Source organism: Diorhabda sublineata, chromosome 1, assembly GCF_026230105.1.
Source record: "Diorhabda sublineata isolate icDioSubl1.1 chromosome 1, icDioSubl1.1, whole genome shotgun sequence".
Taxonomy (NCBI): Eukaryota; Metazoa; Arthropoda; class Insecta; order Coleoptera; family Chrysomelidae; genus Diorhabda; species Diorhabda sublineata.
In genome coordinates, this window is record NC_079474.1 from 10,084,870 (window position 1) to 10,106,818 (window position 21,949).

General features: G+C 31.8%; 1 protein-coding gene across 3 annotated transcripts in view; it reads right to left on the reverse strand.

The window, feature by feature from the left end:
- The window catches only part of LOC130448194 (alpha-1D adrenergic receptor), a 53,671-nt gene extending 34,561 nt beyond the window's left edge, over positions 1-19,110 (reverse strand). For 2 of the 3 annotated variants that reach the window (XM_056785471.1, XM_056785478.1), the window contains exon 1: positions 16,022-16,207. The gene's annotated coding sequence lies outside the window, so the exon portion shown is untranslated. Of the gene's footprint in view, positions 1-16,021; positions 16,208-19,062 lie in introns of those variants that run through there. The other variant, XM_056785454.1, reaches the window with a different exon arrangement.
- Positions 19,111-21,949: the final 2,839 nt, after the last annotated feature.

The window sequence follows — 21,949 nt, forward strand, 5'->3', positions numbered from 1 at the left end:
TTTAATTTATTTCGTAACTCTGGTTTTTTAACGTCGTCAAACTTTACACTGACACTTCTAATAAGTTATTGTTCGTTGCTATGGTAACGCAATATTTTGTTTATGCATGGAACTTATCTAGGCTAACTAGATATCAATAAATCATTGAAAAAAGTAGTTCCATATTTTGACCGTTCACTATTTACTCCAAACTTCACATTTAAATTGTATATTTTCGTAATAATAATTGTGCATAATTATTTATAATTTATATTGTTAATCGGCTGTATAAAACCGCAAATTATTTCTTGAATGCGGTCCTGTTGAATGCTCGGTTTTTGCGTTTTCAACCCTTATCACATGCACTATGCGTAAATATGTTTCGGTTTACAATTTTTCTTCGATAGATTTTAGTCTATGAATAAAGGTCAAATTATCAACTTTTTGTTACTCTGTTATTGTTTTTCTTATATGCGCTCGAACCAGCGTGCACTCGATGCACGCATTCATAGAAATATATGAAATATTTGTCTTATACATTTGATAAGAATGATTTAGCATTTTAAAAACAAATCGCGAATATACTGAATTGAACTGAATTTATCGTTATCCGTAAATATTGATATTTTCCATTTTATATAATTTTTCGTGAAAATAATGTTTACTTTTCATTTTAACGAAACGTATTTATCTACCATAATGTATCCGGTTAAAAACTTGTTAATATTATTAAAGAAATCAAATAAAAATAAATTTAAAATTGATTGTTATTAACTCACGTTTGAGTGTTAATGAGGCTTTAAACCGTTTGCATTGACGTATTTGATACATTTTACAATTAAAATTTCTTATATAACTCTGACAAAGAATTTGATCTTTATTCATAGACTAAAGTCTATTTATCGAAGAAAAATTGTAAATTGAAACATATTCACGCATAGTGTACGTGATTAGGGTTGAAAACGCCAAAGCGAAGCATTTAACAGGACCGCATTTAAGGAAAAATTTGTGGTTTTATACAGCTGATTAATAATATAAATTTTAAATAATTATGCTCAATTATTATTACAAAAATATACAATTTAAACGTGGTGTTTTGAGTAGATATAAAGTAAATGGCCAAAATATGGAACTACTTTTTTAAATGATTATATATATCTAGCATCTTATCCGAAAATTCTTGCATTGAGGATTGTATGGAAGAGTCCCACTCAAACCTTATCCTTGGTATGTCCAGCGTTTACTCATGTTTCATCCAGGTAATAAATTTATCTATTTTCTTCACTACATATGTTAATTTTTCTAAAATATTCTCGCCATCACAGAATTATTTATGCTTTTTCTAATAACAAACCGTTCCTTCTTCGTTTTTTGTATTGATGTCTTTTATTACTGTCATGGTGAATGCAGTGTCATAGTAAATTAGAAACAGTAATAAGATGCGGTTTTTAGGGACTTTTTTTTACTTTTACTTTTTTTAAGTTATCTATCCTTGCGCCAAAATATGAAAAAAAAAGAAACTACTGTCAATAAAGTCAGTGTTCAATTTTACTTTTGTGTTCGTCACTTCGCCTACACCTTAATAGTGGCGACGATATAAACATTGAATGCCGAAAAATTCGCACAGTAACTGGCTGCGTTCAAAGATGAACAGAAGAAACTACTAGATACGGTGATTCAACAATCTACTGTCGCTTCAAGCTGCTAATTCTGGTGATGATCCTCGTCCTTCAGGTCAGTTCAATCTTGCTTCAAATCCTTCAAAATCTATCTCCAGAGATTCCAAAATTAGAATATTTCAACCGAGCCTGAAATGTGTGCACAGTTGCTTTTGAATTCTGTAGGTTCTTCCACTTATTACCTTCTCAACTCTCAAATTTCACACAAGAAACCTGTTGATCTTGACTATACGTCATTGGTCAAAGAATTCGAGAAATTTTGGTTCCCTAAGAAGAGAATGGTGGTTTCTCAACATGTTTTTTTCTCAACTTACCAGCAAGATATAACCAAATTACGCCGACTTGCAATTAACTGTCAATTTCAATCTACATGTGAATGCACACGCGTCACTTCAATTGTGGACAAATTTTTCCGTGCTCAATTTATCAGGGGAATCAAAGACAATTTGATTAGGGAGCTGCATTTACAGTCGGACTTGCAAACGTTTGATGATATTTGCGCTAAAGCACACGCATTGGAAGCTTCGAAATTAGATAGAAAGAACGGATCAACTGAAGGAGTGCATAAGGTTTCGAAGTACCACACTAAATCGCGCCCCACGTCAAAGTCGCGCACTCGAGAAGGGTCCCGCCACCGAGACACTTTATCTAAGCGAAACCAGTGAAAATCACGCTTGGATCTCGCCAACCTTTTCCTGTGGTGTGCTAAAGAGACAATCACTCTACCAGCGAATGTGGCACCGAAAAATCTAGCTTAAAATGTTCGGGATGTAGCCGTGAAGGTCACATAGTCAAAATTTGCATTTAAAAATTCTCAAAAATCAGAAACATGATTCCAAATCCAAAGACGTGCCATCTATAAATTTCGTTGAGGATAAAGACTTCTATGTCCCCCTCGGAAAATATGGCTGCCATCAAATCATTGATTTTTTTCAACACCAAAGCTCCCGCGCTACTGATTCTGAACGGTATATGGTCACAGTTCATGTTCATGGTCATCCACTGAAGTTTGAAGTTGATCCTAACAGGGTTTCCTTCATGACCAGCGTCATAAACTGAACTGAAATGAATTCAAAATGACAAATGTAGCGGAATCAGTGGAAGCTTGGTACCATTCTCAAAAAGACTTCACTACATCATTCAGCTCGACGATCAACAAGTGTAGATGAAGCATCACATTGACCAGCTTCGGCATTTAGAAATTTCAAAGAAGAAGGTTCATTTGGTCCTGAACCAGAGGGCGATAATTTGCAACCTACCTCGACTGCTCATTCTCCTCCAAACTTACATGACTTTTAACCTATTCATGATCCAGATTCTGACCGTGCTCAACGGGGGAGACCTTCAAGTTCCAGTGTGAGTCAGACTCCAACACCAGATATTCCAGTTGCAGGGGCCGCTCTAGAGCCTCCCACTACTGATATCACCGTACTCGCAAAGTTCTCTCATACTTGAAAGACTATATAACGTCTTAATAAGCGTGGGAGACTGTTGTGACTGTTATGGTGAAAGCAGTGTCATCGTAAATTAGATGATTCCTCACCTGTGCAGTTTGTAGTTACTTTTTTATTACTTCAGTTATCTAACCTCGCGTCAAAATATAAAAAAAAGAAACTACTATCAATAAAGTCAGTGTTCATCCAATTTCACGGCTGTGTTCGTCTACACCTTAATAAAATCCCATTTCTATTAATAAATTATAAAATTTTGAGCTTTCGAAATATTCCTTAACTACTCTAAGAACTTTGAATGCGTGCATCGAGCGCACACTTGCAGGTATAAAGACGGTATCTTCAATCCCTGCGTTTAGCTTGGAATGTTTATTATCGTAAATAAAAGAATTATAAAGGAGTTAACAGCAGAGTAACAAAGAGTTAATACTTTCTCATCAATGCCATTATAGTCATAGTCTCCTAACCTAACCATTCTTAAATTAAAAGGCTTCTTGTGGAAAATTCAAAATGCAACAATTATTTTGAACCTAATACCAAAAATGTACTCATTTCCTCATTTTGGTAAATCTTAGATGTTGCTGATGGTTTTTCGTTTTGTCTTGATGATAATAATTATTCAAAAATTCGTATGTTTGCCCATCTCTAGGACTCACTTCTGCAGATCAAATTTTCTTGTGCGCTCGTGGAACGATCTCTCGAATTCTACACAGGTAGTGTGCGCTCGATGCACGTGTGCTACTTCCACCCCACCAAGAACTTTATCCACATTTTGAAAAAAAAATATACTCTCGAAATATTTGCCGTTATGGAAATAACGTCATTAACAGTCTTGTCGTTTTTTTCCTGAATTTCGATTTTATAAATAATAATTTGTTTTTGGCTAGCGTTAAAATGAAGCTTATTAGCTCTCGGTGATAATTCATATATTACATCACACATTGTGACAAGGGACGGGGGGTTAATAGTTTTGTGACGTTACACAATTTAAAATAGTGAAACGTGAAATTTATATGTGAATAAAAAACTATAAAACTAAACTTGCTCTACATTTATTAATAATTTATCATTCTCGCTATCAGTACGGCAGCTACGGGGGGTCCCGTAGCCGTTTCATACTCCTTTCAATTTTAGAGCAATTTCCTATGTTTTTTGATGCGTAGAATCGATTTTTAGAGGGTGCCGAATCCAAATCTGGTCGAGTAATTCGTTAGAAGCAAATTGTTTATGAAGCTATAACTCTTGAACAAAGAGATATGAAAAAAGTTTCAAATAAAAAAGATCTGTTTTGAAAAGATCTACAAAAGACGTCTATACAGTTTTTTGCAAGAAATCAATATTTAAAAAGTTATTGTTAATGTAATGCGAAATTATTGCCAACTTTATGTTTTTTCTTACTTATCTGTCGTGACTTGGTTCCTACATGACATAAAAATATTTGAAGCAGCTCATTTTATACGTTAAAGTTTAAGCTTCAAAATGAGTTGTGGTAGACCTTTTAAATATTATCTATTAAAAAGTTACAGAATTTGGAATACACAAATTTCCATGAAAAAAAGCACCACAATTTATTTATAAGTGTTTTAAGGGTACCTTCAAGTGCTAATCAATACTAACATTTTGACCACTTCCAATTATGTTTTCGACCCTTAGCTCTAAAGTTTTGCAGGTTTTAAACTGTTAATTTTTTATGGTCTCAAAAATATATTAATATTAGAATATTTTATTATTTCATTGTTTCATTGCAACTTACCTTTCTTTTAAACTTGTTTTGACGAACTTTCAAGTACCAATATGTATTTTCAATCTATTTTCGTACCACAATCATTTTTACACATGTTATCTTTGTTGTATTTACAAAAAAAAGGCACGGTAATTTAGACTAGGTAATTTGCATTACATTTCATACAGCGAAGCTTCTTTTTTGGGAATTAAAATAGTTTCATATGTCTCAAACATAAAATCTTTTTGATTTAATTTGTTACGTTGTAATTTTAAAATAGTTATTTTGCTCGCGAGTAGCATACGAGGTTTGGCTATTAAATAACGAGACTGCGCGTCTAGAGGGCGCCCTAGACGGGTGGAGTAAAAAACGAGTAGTGCGTCCCAAAACAAAAGAGGAGCAACGTATCAATCTCAAATTTCTCGTTAAATTGAAAAAAAACTCCGACTGATTGCTATAAATTGTTGCTAAAGGCTTATGGGGACAATTCTCCATCTTGTGCGCGTGTTTTTGAGTGGTGTAAGCGCCTTAGTGAGGACCGAGAGAGCACTGAAGATGACCAGCGCCAAGATCGCCCAAAATCAACCAAATTGTGCGTACAGATCGTCTAATGAGCATCGGGATGATTGACCAGGCTGAAAACGCTGAAAAAGAAACTGTTAGAAAAATTTTACAAGAGGCATTACACATGACAAAAGTCTGTGCGAAGTTGGCGCCAAAAATTCTGACTCCTGACCAAAAGCTCTTGCGTCAACGGGTCTGCTCAGATTTCCTTGAAAGGGTAGAAAGGTTAGAAAAAGATCTACTTTAAAAGGGACCCGATTTGGAAGCGGTAAAGCAAAAAAAACGGCAGAGCTCCTAAAGGTCCTCCCCAAAGAAGACTTCCAGCACTGCTTCGATCAATGGAAAAAATAATAGCCAGATCTCGTAGAAAGCTCTTAAAATATGATATCTGATAGAATTTAGTTAGTGGAATTCCATTATAATTTTACTTTCAAAAAAGTATTGGTAATGAAACTCATCGAATGTTTTTACTGAACTCGTTTTATTGACAACTTGCATTGATATAATTCTGCCTTTTGTAATGAAATTTCTATTTCTAGAGCAGTTAAACCTGTGAGCACAGAAGAAATGTGTTTATAATACTTTAAGAAAGAGAAATTTGATGTTTCAAAAATGTATAATGTATACATTTTACCATGAGAAACTGATTGAAGAAATTTTTCAGGTTTGATTTGTGAAGCAGCATGTATTATCCGGACTTTGCTCATTTTGATATATAATATATTTTTGAGATCATAAAAAATTAACTTCAATTACTATAAAGAAGTAATATTAATTAGCACTTTAAGCTACTATAAGGTGCATCTCGTTTTTCTAAATTATTATATATTTGAAAGGTCTACCAAATCTTATTTAGAAGTTTTAATTCAAAATGAGCTACTTTAAATATTTCTATGTCATGTAGGGACCTAGTAATGACCGTTAAAGTGAAAAAACATTAATTTTGCAATAATTTCGCATTTATAAAAAATTAAATTGTTTATAACAAGTTACTCGACTAGATTTGGGCTCGGAGCCCTCAAAAAATCGATTCTACTCATAGAAAAATATAGAAAAACGCTCTAAAACTGGACCTCACAAAAAAACAATCTCACTGCAGTATGATAATAGGATGCCTTCCCTGTACTACATCTGATCTAACGGCGTCTGCAGCAATTCGGCGCTCGCCCCTCCCACGCGGCTTTTTATTTGTGGTATATTAGGTGCCACTAATTTGGACCAATAACCTTACCGCAACTCATTTCGCTCGGTATATTCACGTGCTGATCACGCACTGATCATTGTTTTGATTTACTGTTTTTCTTCAATAAATAGATTTTATACATGAATATTTCCATTAAAGGGGTCCTCCATAATCTCGGGTCGAAAAAATCGATTTTTTCTATAACCCATCTACAATGTGTGCCAAAGAATTTTTATATATTCGAAGTGGTTCGTAAATTACGGCCTTGGAACGGAGCAGGTATACGAGGTGCGGCGTTAACCATTGTATTGATATCCCTAAATGTAACTGCAGCCTGAACCTTTTGTGAAGTAGGAACAAAGTTATATAGCCAATTTACGAGGACTCATGTAAAGAAGGTGCCTGGGAGCGGAAACTCAAAATCGCTCATTGCGTTAATCTGTACTTTTGCTCCAAAGCACCTCCATTCTAGGCCAAAAGTGGTTGAAATCGCCATGTTTCTCGCTGTCATAATCTAAGGATTTGGATCTATCCAGAAAACCTTGGATACCACGATAGTGAAAATTGGTCCTCCAGCTTGATGTGTTCAGATCGACCGTTCAGACCAGTACACAGTAAAACAGGTTCGAATAGCGAAAAGGGAAGACGGAACAGCTCTGCGTGACTTCCAAGAAGAAGAGGCAGGTCTATTGTATGTTCCAGCCATAACAGATTGACGGTGATATGGAATTTTTAGTATAAACCACATGCGCAAACTTTCGAACGCGTTTTTCTGGAAATACCAATTGTCGAAACGGTGACCACAATATTTCAAAAACTACTGGACCGATATTTAATATAATATAAGCTAGCGATTGAAGTAGGATTATCATGATTGATTCGATAGTTTTTGTGAATTTACTCTATTTCAATTGGTAGTTTTGTATATGAGGATTAACACATTGTTTGGTTTGTGAAGCTTGTTTAAATGTTAATAAAGACCATACGAAACCTATGAAATTGATTATTCAAAAAGAGAAGATCCTTCAATAAGACCACAGAAGAATAATATTTTTGTCTTCTTTCTAGAAGACACATTATTAAGATATTTTGATATATGTATATATTTATTTTGTTTCTTCTGTTTATAAACGATATCGCTTATCTAGACATCAGGGGTAAAATATGTCTATTTACAGACGACACTAGTTTCTCTTGGAGCAACCCTGATCTAACGACACTTTATAGGATCATATCTACTCAACTAATCACCCTAAAATACCACCACCTCCTCAACAGTCTATTATGCCCTTATTGAGACGCATCTCCGATATGCCCTTCCTTCTGTGGTACGTGTGGTGCGACTCAATCTGAACGAATCTCGAAACTTCAAAAAAAAAAGAGCTATTAGATATTTACTCGGACTAAACAGCTGGGCTCACTGAAGGGTCTTCTTCAAAAGATTAAAAATTCTTATTCATCTTTGAATCTAATCAATTGCCTAATTCGTAAGCAAACTTCTCCAATTTCAGAAAGGACGTTGCGCGGATCGCGAAGCACGACCTTTACCTACTTCACATTCAGAATTAGTTAAGGGCTCAATATTTTACAATACAATAAAATGCACAATCACTTGCCAATTGAAATCAAATCGACATCATCTTTTCCCTCATTCCGCAATAATTTGAAGGCACTTTTATTGGAAAGTGTCTGCATACTGGTTTAATTTTTTCTATGGACTATATACGACTTTTATACTGATCATTACCTATTACTTTCACCTATAATTTTGTTATTCATTGTGGTTTTCTTCTGTATAATGAAGTTTTATTTTATTTGTATCTTTATTTAGTTATTATTATGTTTATTTTTTAATTTTTACAAGCTTTTGTCAACAAATTTTAACAATTTTTTTGACAAAGAATTTCTCTCTCTCCATTTTTCGGTTCCACCTTTAGTATCTGTTACCATTTCATTATCGTCGCCGCCTGGTACAATGAATAATTTGCCGAAGTAGATAACATTAAATTTAAAACATGGAAGCGCATCGTTGACGTTTTTTAAATAAATATTTAGATAAGAGTATCGATTTGTGGTTTATGCCACAATTATAATCAGATGAATATTTTTATTTCAGTGGGATCATTGAATAGAAAATTATTTGTAGTGCGAACGAAACGTATGCTGATATTTTCCTACAATATTATTGCGTTTGCTTCTACCTTTGTTTATTTTCATTAAAAAGAAAAAATACATCATTCATAATTTTACCAACGAACGTGAAATTTATTGCTTCAATAATTGTTTATTTGATATAAATAATAATGAATGGAAAAAATAAAATAAATTTTATTTCAGCAATAATCTTTATATAATTTGTCATTGAGACGTTGGGTGGCGCTAGTTTTAAAATTCTTGGCAGGTAATATAAAGGGCACGTTAATATAAATGTTACACGTTAAATGTTTACATTTATAATTGCCATTTGTGTGGGTGTATGTTGTCATTAAATTTCCCTCTGGTCATAAGTAACAATATTCATTTACTAATTATACAATATGCAAGGAATAAATTCAAATTTAGTGTTATTATGCACTATTTGGGTCGATTTTTATTCTTAAATTAACAATTTACAGTATAAAAATATTTTCTCCCTCTAGCCCCCCTCTGAATTATAAGCACCCTCTCGAAAATTTTAAATAAGAAAGGAGGAAAGGGATTCTACTCCTCTGTACAGCAGTATAAAGCTTTTTAAATTTGGTACAATTATAACTGAGATTTCTTTATGACATAATTTCTTTATGCAGATTTTCCTCAATCTCTAGAAGTACATCTAATTTTTTTCATTATTTAATTGAACATTTCTACCTGGTTTTTCAATATTTTTTACATGTCCAATTTCACGCAACTTTTTTTTCAATTTTGCTAACTTGTTTTAGGACAAATGAGGACATGATTAAACTCAAAACGCGCACAAATATTATACTGACGTCTTTTAGTAACTTTAAATACCTAAATGACAGCAGTCTACTAGCTTTTTGACTAATATTTTAGTATTTTCAGAAATTCTTTCCTGATGCTTAGAAGAAAAGATACGAAAATATCCGATTATTTATAAAGTATATTCTAATAAACCAGAAAATATCGCTGATTTAACAGTTAGGATAACGGAAGAAATTAACAAAAAAACCCATGTAGGAGCCCTCAGACTTGAACGACGGGGCTCAGCTTGGGCCAGTGTTGGGAAGCCCGGTCTTGGCACACCGATAATGGCCCAAGCCTCGTTCAAGTCTGGGTAACTTAGCCCCGGCCATTCTACAGTCAACCAAGCCTGGCCGAACTCTATGTAACCTTACCTCGGCCATCCCATATTCACCCAAACCTGGCTCAATTCTGTGTAACCTACATCGGCCATCCTATAGTCAGCCAGGTTTGGCAGAACTCTGTATAACTATATAAAGTTTTGTTCTAATATCTTATCCATAATAGATATCTCGACAATAAAAGTAATAATTTTTTATGAATAAAATTCTTTTTTGCATAAAAATTTTATTAACAATATATTAAAAATCTATTTTTACAAGCAACCAGCCTAGTCCAGGGTTGCAGAACAGTCTTGGGTTTATCTAGGCAGCCACGCCTAGGCCAGGCTTGTTAACCGAGCGAGGGACACTATTATCATCCCAGAGACCCACCAATCTGGGGCCTGTACTGAGCCCATCATAAAATCCTATAAGGTAGCCCCCGAGGCCATACAAAATGTACGAGAATTCCAAAATTGCCTCAGTTATTGTCAAGAAGTATATGGTGGTCATTTTGAAGTTTCTTGATAGAGACATTATCAAAATTTTACATCTTAAAAATTAATTTTCTCAGTTATGATTGCACCAAATTTAAGAAAATATATTGCTAAACAAAGGACTAAAATCCCCTTCCAACAAAGTGCCACACGACCCCCTTATTTAAAATTTTCGAGGGGTGCTTATAATTTAAGATTTTTTCCCCATAGTACATAATAACGCTAAATTGAATTTATTCCAGGCATATAGATCACATTGTATATCAATATATTAAAATAAATTTTTGTTTCTTAGACCTTTTAATATGTTTATGTTTCAAAATCGTCTTGATTTTAGGTCTCTTCTGTTTTAAATCAGTTTTTTTAAGAAGCTATGCAAATATTTGAGATTTCGACTACTTTCAGTCTCTATCAAAATATGATTTGACACTAACAATTATTTGGTAGTGTATTTATATATTTATATTAATCAATAGATCACCTACGTCATGAATATCAAAATAGAAATTTTTACATCTCAAAAATATGTGGCAACCATCTATTATATTAAAATATAACAACTACAAATGTATTTAGGGAAATAGCGTGGTTAAATTTTGTAAAAACAATGGTTTTATGCAAAACATATATTTGGCAATACATCAAGACAAACCAATTAAAAATAAAACATCATGTTGAATTAGCATAGAATAAAACATTGACTTATGCTTTGTTAATTTTTACTTTATGGAACTTTTGTTTGCCTGAAATTTTACCAAAAACATTGCTTGAACAAAACCAGATGGGAATGAAAATTTTCTAAAATTTACCACAACCAGTAAAATCATAAAACAGTAAACAGATATCCTCAAAGCTTATTAATATTTAAAATACTGTTGCAACCATCAAAATAGAAATATAGTATTAATAACATTAAGTCGTTCCTGAGGTTTTCGTTATTACCTTATCAAAAATTAATAAATGTCAATTTATATTTAGACATTATTGGTAAATTTATTATATATACACATAGTCAACAAAAATTAGAACTGAAATTAATTAGTTTACATTTCTTTATAAATTGTGTATGAATAGAATCCATTGCTATTTACAATTCTACAAATTCATAAATTACTAATTGTTTCACTATAATGTGTTTATTTAGTAGAATGAATTCTATTTTATTTTATGACGACCATGTTTGAGAAGCCGATTCTTTATCACATTTTTAATATCGCCAACTAAATTTTTGATTCATAAATTGAGAATCTTAAGCATTCATAATTTTATTTCAAAAATTACAATTGACTTACCCCCCATTTTATTTCCAGAAATGGGGGTGTGGATACAAGAAGAGGTTAAATTTAGAAATACATAATGTAGCTACAGAAGTTATTCTATATTTTTGAGCTAAAACCTTAAGTAAATTGGACGGTTTTGACTTTCTAGATTCTGGGAGGTTTTGGGATACTCCATAAGTTTAGCAAATCTTTTTTGGATTTTCGAAATTTTGGGAAAATTTGAATAACTCGAAAACTATGAGGTATTAGAAAAAATAACGTAAGAAAAAATGTAGAGTACAAAATTCTCTACAAAAAAGTATCTGAAGTATATGTTCCTAGCCTAAAAATTTTTACCTTAGAATGGGTTTATACATTAAAAAATAATTTGTATCGCGAATAACTCGAAAACTACAAGGAATTCAAAAAAGTGATGGAGCAAAAAATTTACAGCACAGAATTCTCTACATTTTTTCCTATCCCTAAAAAGTTTCACGCGTAAAATGGGTTCACGTACTCAAAAACATTTTGAATTGCAGATAACTCGAAAACTATGAGGAATTCGACACAAACTGTCGGGACAAAAAATGTGGAGCACGACAATCTGTAAAAACAAGGTTTCAATTTCCACTATAAAATGGGTGTGACCGCTCAAAAATATTTTGATTCGCAAATAACTCGAAAACTACGTAGAATTTGAAAAAAGTGCCGGAGCCAAAATTGTGTGTATATGAAAATATTGATAATAACTCGAACGATGAATCTCTCGTTGGATTTGATTGTTTATATGGCGGGTGATAAAAAATATATCGATTGAAACTTCAAATGCTTATGTAGCCAAGATTTACGAAAATTTCCCAAGTCGAAAATTATGATGCATTTTGATTTTTTGAAAACGAAGTAGTGTTCCAAGAGTTTGAGCAATTTCCATGTGCGCTTAGAACGGAATTCGCAACTGGAGACCTTTTTTGTAGAAAATTTTGTTCTCTACATTTTTTGTTAAGGCAGTTTTTTTCGAATTCCTCTTAGTTTCCAAGTTCCAACATTTCGAAAACCCGTGCCCGTAATTTTGTTAAGAGTTGATAAGTTTTATTCATTAACCGAAAACCTCTGAAAATCTGGAATCAGAAGCGCACAATTTAATTTTGGGTTTAATCCTATTTTACCTGTACTATATTGTATGATTCAGTATCGTAAGAACCAAATTTATGTATTCCCATAAGTATGTTTCAAGTTTTCGTCGTATAGATAATGAGTTTTGAGTAAATATAAATTTATTTTGTAACATCGTGACGTGATGAGATATTGTTACATTTTTTACAATTTAAAGATAATTTTGTTATTATTCAATTATTCGTAGTAAACAATTTTTGGTTTATCATCGAACGCAAATAATGACGTTCGATATCATGACGCAATTCGTATTGGTATATTTTGAATTCCTACAATAAGTAATTAAAAAAAAATAATAATAAGTGGATAAATCAAAGTAGACAAGTAGTAATCGCAATAAGTAGTATGAAGAAACTGATATACCCAATAACAAAACTGGTTTTTATTGCGTCAGCTATTTAAAATTTTTTACGAATTTCCAATTTCCAAAGAATATTCTAGTAATTCCCAAGATTAAATTCTTAAATGCAGTATTTCAACATAAATCGAGAAAGAGGAATTTCTTAATCGAATAAAACAAATCATATTCGATCCTAATATACCGCATTCCTTTAAGAGATTTTCTTCCAAGGTCGTTTTTATTATGTATAGATGTATGCAGCCCAATCCCAATGTAGCTATTGATCAAATCCAACCTTATCAAAAATTTAAAAAAAAGTGTATTTTATCTTTTGGCAATATTTCGGTGAATTTTGAAGCTATTTAGTCGCTCAAAACGTAGTTTTATAGGGCATTTCATTACCTATAAGCTTATAAAAGTTTCAAATTTCTTTAGCACTCTATTTTTAAAATGGCAACGTTTATAGGGTTCGAATGTTCGGGCAAGCTTTCTAAAATTAAAAGAAGCAAACTGTTTGTGAAAAAAAATAGTAACTTTTTAAGTATATCCTATAGTTTTTCCGAAATTTTAGAAAAAAAGAAGGAATTTTTGAAATTTTCGAAAATAATTTTTGGACTTATAAACATATTTTTTTCGATATTATGCATTCTAAATCGTTCAAACTTTCAGAAATGATTGTCAGTACGTAAATAAAGTGAATCGACAGTGAATTATCTTTTTATTGCAATTTGGGTACTATTACCAAGGGTGAAATTGACTGCTGGAGTTCTACTAACCCTCTTTTTGTAGCTTTTTATAAGTACTTTGAAAAAGATTATATGTAATTACCTCTAATATTTGACGGTTCGTCCGTTACTCGACGTTGCATTTAAAAAAATTTTCGTTCAATAAAAATATTCAAGCTTCAATAAATCACAAATAGTCGAATTTTTCAAGGAAAAAAATTAGACTATTACGGTAGGCATGACTAGAAGAAAAATGTGGGGCACATAATTTTTCCCATGTTTTGAGACCTCCTGAACACGATTATGATGGTTTTTCGAATGTGTTTAAGCTACAATTCTTATTTTCGTCTCTCGAGCAATTGCTATGGGTCCGATTTGGTTCAAAATTAGCATACATGGATTTTTTGGCGGCGGATTGATGTTATTAGAGTTTGGTTGAAAACAAATGAATATTTCGAGGGGTCGCAGTGCAAAAAAAGTGGTTTTTGACCTTTGCTCACCTCTGCAGGTCAAACGAAAAGCGACTGAAAAATGAAATTTCACATGTAGGTGCAATTAGTTGCGAGATGATTTCCTGTCTAAAGTCGAAATTTTCCATCTCCACCCCTCTCCATTTTATGGTCGGTTTTGTTATATTTTCTTATTTTTTGGCTAGAAAAAGTTCAACTAGAGGGTTCGAACTTCGCATGCAAGTAGGGGTGATGTTGAAAAATTGTCTTTCTCAAGTTCAAAGTTTTCTTCTTCAGTTCTTCTAGCACAAAACGCCCGAAATCATTTTGATCCTATTTAATGAATAATACGAGTATGATCGTTGCTAGGGTGATTTTTTTTACTTCCCATTTTCGAAATTTCTTGTTATTATGACAATTTTTTCCAGTGGGGAAAAAAGACATCGGCATAGGGTAGATTTTGTTTTTTAAGGTTTTCCCTACATGTTGTCAAAATTTCATTAAAATCGATGTAAGTTCATGGAAATCAGAGGTGGAAACTTTGGTAGCCTTGGATTTTCCAGCAGTTCCAGTTTCAATAGAGTAGAAAAAAGATTTGGAGTAGTTTTTCCTAAATTTTAAATATGCCAAATTATCAAATTTTTGGAATTTTTGTATACACTGTATAGTCCATATTTAACTTCCAATTACCATTATAGATTTCAAAAGAACACTCCAGTAACGAAATAAAGAAACTGAACCTTTTTTTTTGGAAGTTGAGAGAAATTAGTGTGGTACTGAACATTTCTATATATAAATATTATCATTAAACAAACATCAGTATAAATTTACTAAAATAATGTATATTCGAAATGGTTTTATGTAATCTCCATTACTTGTTTTTCATTGATACTCAATTTACATTTTTTCAACAGATCAAGTACCTGTATTATATCAAAATTGTATTTTGACCTCGTTGTTTTACAATATAAGAGACACTGAGAAAAAATCATCATTTAAAAACAAATGTAACCGTTACAGAGATCCCAAAAATATAGAAAGTATCGAGATAAATAACCAAATAAAATTTTTTCCTTACAAACGTTTCCGTTTCTCCAAAAAAATGGTTTTGCAAGATTATTGAGTCAGAAGATGGTAATGCAACATTTTTAGTATGATGATCGTATCATTTGGCCAATAAATGATAAGATTTGAGACCCATGTTAACGGGAAGCAAGAAGTTGTAACATTTAATTTTTTCAATAAATGATAAACAGGAAGAACGAAACATTATTAGTAATTGTTGATATAAAAAAGGAGCATACTTAATTGGTTATTCATAAAATCAAAATGTAACCTTCATTTTTTTGATTTTAGATCTCTTCTGTTTTAAAATTAATTTTTTTTGATAATTTTTAAAAGAAAGATACATTTTGACGTTTCGACTTTTCTTTAAGTATCAAAATATGATATTAAATATGAAAATTTTAACACAGAAAAGACCTAAAATCAATTTTATATAGAAATAAATAACACTTATTATTTCATACTATCTCAACAAGCAGGAGTCCATTATTTTTAAATATTTAATAATTTACTACAATATGCTCAAGTATAATAATGTATTATTATGATGAAACTTTATTTTCATACATTATATTCAAATGTTAATTGCAAAAGAAACTTGGAACAAGAAGCAGCTCCAAATGAAATTGTTACATAGATAAAACAATTCTCACCCTATGATATACAGGAGCAGTAATACACAATTAAATCACGAGAAACGGCTTTAAAACCACCCCGTTTAAGTTACAATTACAACAAAAACAATTGTGAGGTTAGGAAACGTGAAAGCTCGCATCATGGCAGCTTTGTTGTAAAAGCACGTTGACGATACTTCACACGACGGCCGTCGATTGAATACTAAACCTACTATATAGAGTGTAGAGAGGCTCTAGACTCGTCCGAAGCTATATTGATGTCTCTTCTTAACCTGGGTAGGTGCCAAGTCGGTTTTGCTTTTATTTTATGTGAAAAATCAACACTTAACGTCGGGTTTTAAACATATTACTGAACATTCATAATTATTCAAAAATAAAAAAAGAAATAATTAACATTACACGGGGATTTTTTACAAAAGGTGAGGTGATATGCGTTGAGATTATCAACTCATAAATGATTTTAGGCCCGAATATTTTTAATACAGTGAAGTGCGTATATTGGGAGATTAAAAACTTGTTATATAGGAAAATTTTTGAAACGATCACTTATATTGAAAAACTAGTAAAACATTGATGGCTGATATATTTTTTGGGAGAAAAACAACAAGGGTTTGTAAAAAAGTTACATACGAAAAGGATCTTGATATATTATTAAGGCATTAATAATTGAAAAATTTTAAATGTCTTGCACAATTTGTGTAATTATTGGCCCTTATTTATCGCGGAGTAAATATGTACAATCAATATTAGTGTTCCAAGGTTAACTTTAAAAGGAAATCCACAAGATCCGGTCCAATATCAAAATCGAAAATCAGTATTAACAACACTTTTTTTGAACGTATTATTGATATAATATCACAATAAATAAACATTTATAAACATAAATCTTATCGTTTTAAGAGATAATAGAAACCGTTTGAATAAAAACAAAATGGAGTATTCGACAATATTTTTATTTCCATATGATTATTTCTTACTTTAGATAAAAAACGGTTGTGTCGTAAGATGCTGTGATGTATGGGTTAATCACGAGTTAAATAACTTAATTCACAACTTTAAAAACTATTTCTTAACATAAATAAATAAAGTGGTTTCAGTAATCTGACTACTGTAAATGTTGAATGTCAAGACTATATAGAACACTCTAAGCGTGTTTATGCTCTCTTAAATACTAATTCTATTGTATACAAAAGCTATAATTAATTATATTTATGGTCGTCACGTCACATCAATACAAAAATAAGGGTAAGTAATTTGATACGTTAATGGAACTTTAAGTGTCTAAGGGACATATGGAATAGCATGAGTAAGACGTTGAGGACGGTCAGTTTACAATAAATCTTAACGAATACAATAGTAATTAGAAGTTAAATAGGTAGATTTATGATCACAGTCACATCAATATACGACAGAAATTGGGTAATCCGAAACGATACGTTAATGGAGCATGAAATAAGAGACATATTGTATAACTTAATACATAGTTATAGTTCTTCCAATATCAATTGCAGATTATAAAAACCCTTGCCGACAATTTTGTTTGATCTACCGTAGGCGTAGATATCTCATTTTATAAATATATTATTTTTATAATTAGTTTTAAGAATATGTTTATCTTTTGGGAGAAAGTATTCGTTAAAAGGCAATCGAATCATTATATATTCGACGGCATTATACGCCGTTATTTAGACAAATGCACTTAATTCCATGTAGTCCTACATGTAAATCATTATTATACCTCGTTAACTTGCTACAACTGAATATTAAATTATAAAACGTAAATAGACGAGTAAAATGTACATGCCTATGAGGGCGTTTGTACACCATTCGTTTTTTTTTCTGGAAAACGAAATTTCAAAGCAAAAACTTTACAGGAAAATAAATTCTCTGCAAATAAAACAAAAGAAAAAAAATATTTCAATTCCAAAGTATCTTTATAAATGATAATGGTAGTCAAAATCGCCTGAACTAGAGTCATTATCTGAATTTATCCAAAGCTCTTGGCGTCTGCTGCTAGAACTTTCTTTATGAGTTCTAAAACCTCTTTACCATAGGGTTAAATATACAATAGTAAAGAGGTAGTCTGAGATCCTGGTCTTTGGCAATATAATAAATTTTCTCTAACTTCTCTAACAGTGAGCAATCCTTTGTTTAGTGGGCCTTTTTTTCAGGCATAAATGCTAAAATTCGAGATATGTTACCACTACTATATCGTATCTTAAGGAGTTGCCTCGAGTAGTATGATGTTATATTATTTATTATTATTATTATATTTAAAATAACTTGCTGTGTTTGTATATCTAAATCTTTATTATTGAATTCATCCCTGTCATTATTCTTTCTACAATTTCATTATCTTCATTGGCCCATTGTCTAAAGAACGCCATATTTCTATTCATTCAAAGAAATTTACGAATTAAACTAATCTCACCAAGCCGTGCCACTGCTTATCCCAGACTTTTTGGAATATTTCGAATAAGTAGGAATATGTAGGTTGCTTTTTGGAAATCAATTTTTTTTTTCAATATTATAAGGTAGACAGTTCTTCCCACGATAACACCTTAATCCTAGTTTTGGTTTTAAAAGTATGTTTTTCAATAAACGTTGAACTCGACATAAAAACGTCAATCTTTTATTCAAGTTAAAGTTCATTTCACACCCTTATAAATTATCTTCAGATAATAGTTGTAGAGAAAAAAACGTTGAACTTTAACGTAAATATTTTCTTATTGCAGGATATGTATGTTAACTGTTTTGACCGATGATTCGAATCTGTTAATAACAGTCAGCGGAAGAAACTTATAAATTATTTTAAAAATGGTTCGTAAAAAAAGTAAAATATCCTACTCTGCAAATAAACACTCCGGTGACCTAAATGAATCCTGTAAATAAGTCTGGCACATCTGTGTGATTGTGGGAATTCAGAAGTAATTTGCAACTTTGAGAAAGTTTAATGGAAGTGACAAAAACTTTTCCGATAAATCGTATCACTAAACAAATTAATCCAATTATTAAATTCAAGATTTAAATGGATTGTATGCAATAAAATATTTACTTACAATATTTGGTTCGATGTGGAGACACATCCTTATTTTCTTTTAATTTCGTTTCATATCTGAGAAAAAAAAACAAATAATGAATATGTATTAAATGAAAATCGCTTTTTGGGTTCAACGAACCTTCGTATAGCGACAATTATATTTTATTTACTAATTTCACGCATTGCTAGTCAAATTAATTTCGAATCTTCGGTTTAATTAAGTAAAATAACAAGTTTCCCAGTGTATTTTAGTAAGAATAATAATGAAATTTTATTTATTTAGTTTAGCATAAATCGATATTTTTCGATGAAAATATTATTATTCTTACCTCTTTGATGTATCGATTTAAAAAAAAATTAACAAAACAAAACGCGCGTATTTAATATTTTTGTTATTGTATGTAAATGCGATTCGATGTCAATAGGGTAACATTTTTCGTCTACATTCTTAATCGATGGTAATTTCCACAAATATGCATAATCACTGAACTATGGTCAATGACGACGTCTACCATATGGGAAATACTAACGTGAGGTCACGATTTACAAAACAGAGGTAAATGTATCCATAATCGAATAATATCTTCTGGTATAGTTTTAAAGCACGAAAAACGAAGTCTACTCTATCAGAAGATGATGTGTGATGATGGTGTCGTTTATTCAGCTTCTAGACTATTAACTACAGGATAAATTCATGTAGTAGAATTTAAACACGTGCAGGAAGGTATATGAATGGAAGACGTTGATTTTTCAAAATTAATGTTAAACCTTAGAAGAAATAATTCATGAGACTTTCTTGATAGAACGCTTTTATAATTAAGCTATTGAAATATTGAAACATATCTATATATACAAAAGAGACATGTTATTTTAATGAGACAACGCAACACCCAATATAATAGACATCAGACAATAGCTTTCACACCATTGCGGATTGTGTGTAGGTAGCGAATGTGTAAATAGACGTGATAGAAAGGAATACACATCCAGTGTCCTGTTACAGAAATAGAATATTATTGTTAAATGGAAATACTCAATAATAATTGTGAAACGACACCGAATATTGTTATATGTTCAAAATGATAATATTCAAACGGTTTTTAAGATATTTTATTAATGATTCGAGGTTTGCTACTTAAGTTTTGAGATATGGCCACACTGATATGAATATAATACGATTGCTATTTGAGTTGTTTACATTCATCTTGGTCAAAAAATGGAATTTAATTTAATTTGATGATTATTAATTATAATAAAGCAAAGTAAAAATGGAATTAGTCAGCGACGTTGTCGGTAGTTGAAAACATTCGAAAATAAACGACAACGGCCTAGAAATCTGAATTATTCATAATATGCTAAAAATTAACACATAAATCACTACTACTTCTACACCAATACTTGCGATTACACGTTTCGATAACTAAGATATCCTCTTCATGGACCAAAGCTGACATACTTATATGTATTTATATTTCATATTTAATTCCTATCTATGACTTCAGATACAGACCCTACAAGAGCATCAGAAAAGCTACAATACCACTTAAATGTTCTACAAGAATGGCTACATTAGTGGAGAATGAAATTTAACACTGACAAATCTACACAAATCACGTTCACCACAAAACGAGGTGTCTGTTCGCAAGTGACCATTAACGATATGCCGATTCCAGTGAAAACACAAGTCAAATACCCCGGATTACACTTGGACCAAAAATTAATTTGGAAGACATATATACAAGCTAAAAAAGCACAATTAAAGCTAAAACTTCAAAATATTAAGTGGCTACTCGGCAGTTAACAATGGAAAATAAGATACTTATGTACAAAATCATCCTAAACTAATATGGACATTTGGCATAGACCTATGGGGCTGCAGTAAACCATCGAACACTGAGATACTTCAAACTTTTCAATCTAAAATACTTCGCATGATAGCTAATGCTCCATGTTTTATTCCAGCCATCAATAAAGTTATTCAGACATCAGCGATAAGAAACAAAAACCGCAACGAAAACCACCAAAATCCACTAATATCCAAGCTTTACACTGGTCCAATGGAATAAAGTAGATTGAAAAGGCGCTGGTTAGAAGATCTCATAGAGCGATCTAAGGAAACCCATCAGTGGTTGGTGCCCGCCTCAGTCATTTAGCAAGAAATTTACTTATTACTCTGTATTTTTTCATTAGATTGTAAATTTGCAATTAAATTTAAAAAAAAATACCTATCTAATAAACACTTCGTCTCTATTTAATATAACACGAGGGTTGTTTCTCAAGTTATGAGATATAACACACACTGATGTGAATATGTCAAATCTGACATTTCCATCATAAAATTTGACATTTTTGATGGTGAACGTACCCAGGACATGCTGTCATACGATTGCTATTTAGTAAAAAAATTATTCATCTTGGTCAAAAAATGGAAATAAATCGAGAGCATTTTCGTTCGATGATTTTCTATGACTTTCGACGTGGATTAAACTAACAGCATTATGCCTATCTACTCGCTTCGACTTTTGGTGATGAAGCAACAGCTACCGTGCTTCGCTACAGGATGAATTTCGTGAAGGTCGTCCAAAATCGGCTGTAGTACCAGAAAACATCAATGTTGTGCGCGAACTGATAATGCAAAATCGTTATGCCACATACCGTGATATCGAGGCATACGGGTATATTCCATTCCATTTAGCAGTGAAAAAGATTGGCATATTTTGACATTAGTTCTAAAAAGAGTTCGTATCGATTGGTACAAAGAAATTCTGGAAAAATCAATTCTAAAAGGTACACCTTTGTTGTACATTTGTTTGCCAGAATAAATCAGGAAAACCAATCGCAGAAGACGAATCATTCTCCACCACGACAATGCGAGCTCTCACACATCAGTTCAAACAAAAACGTTT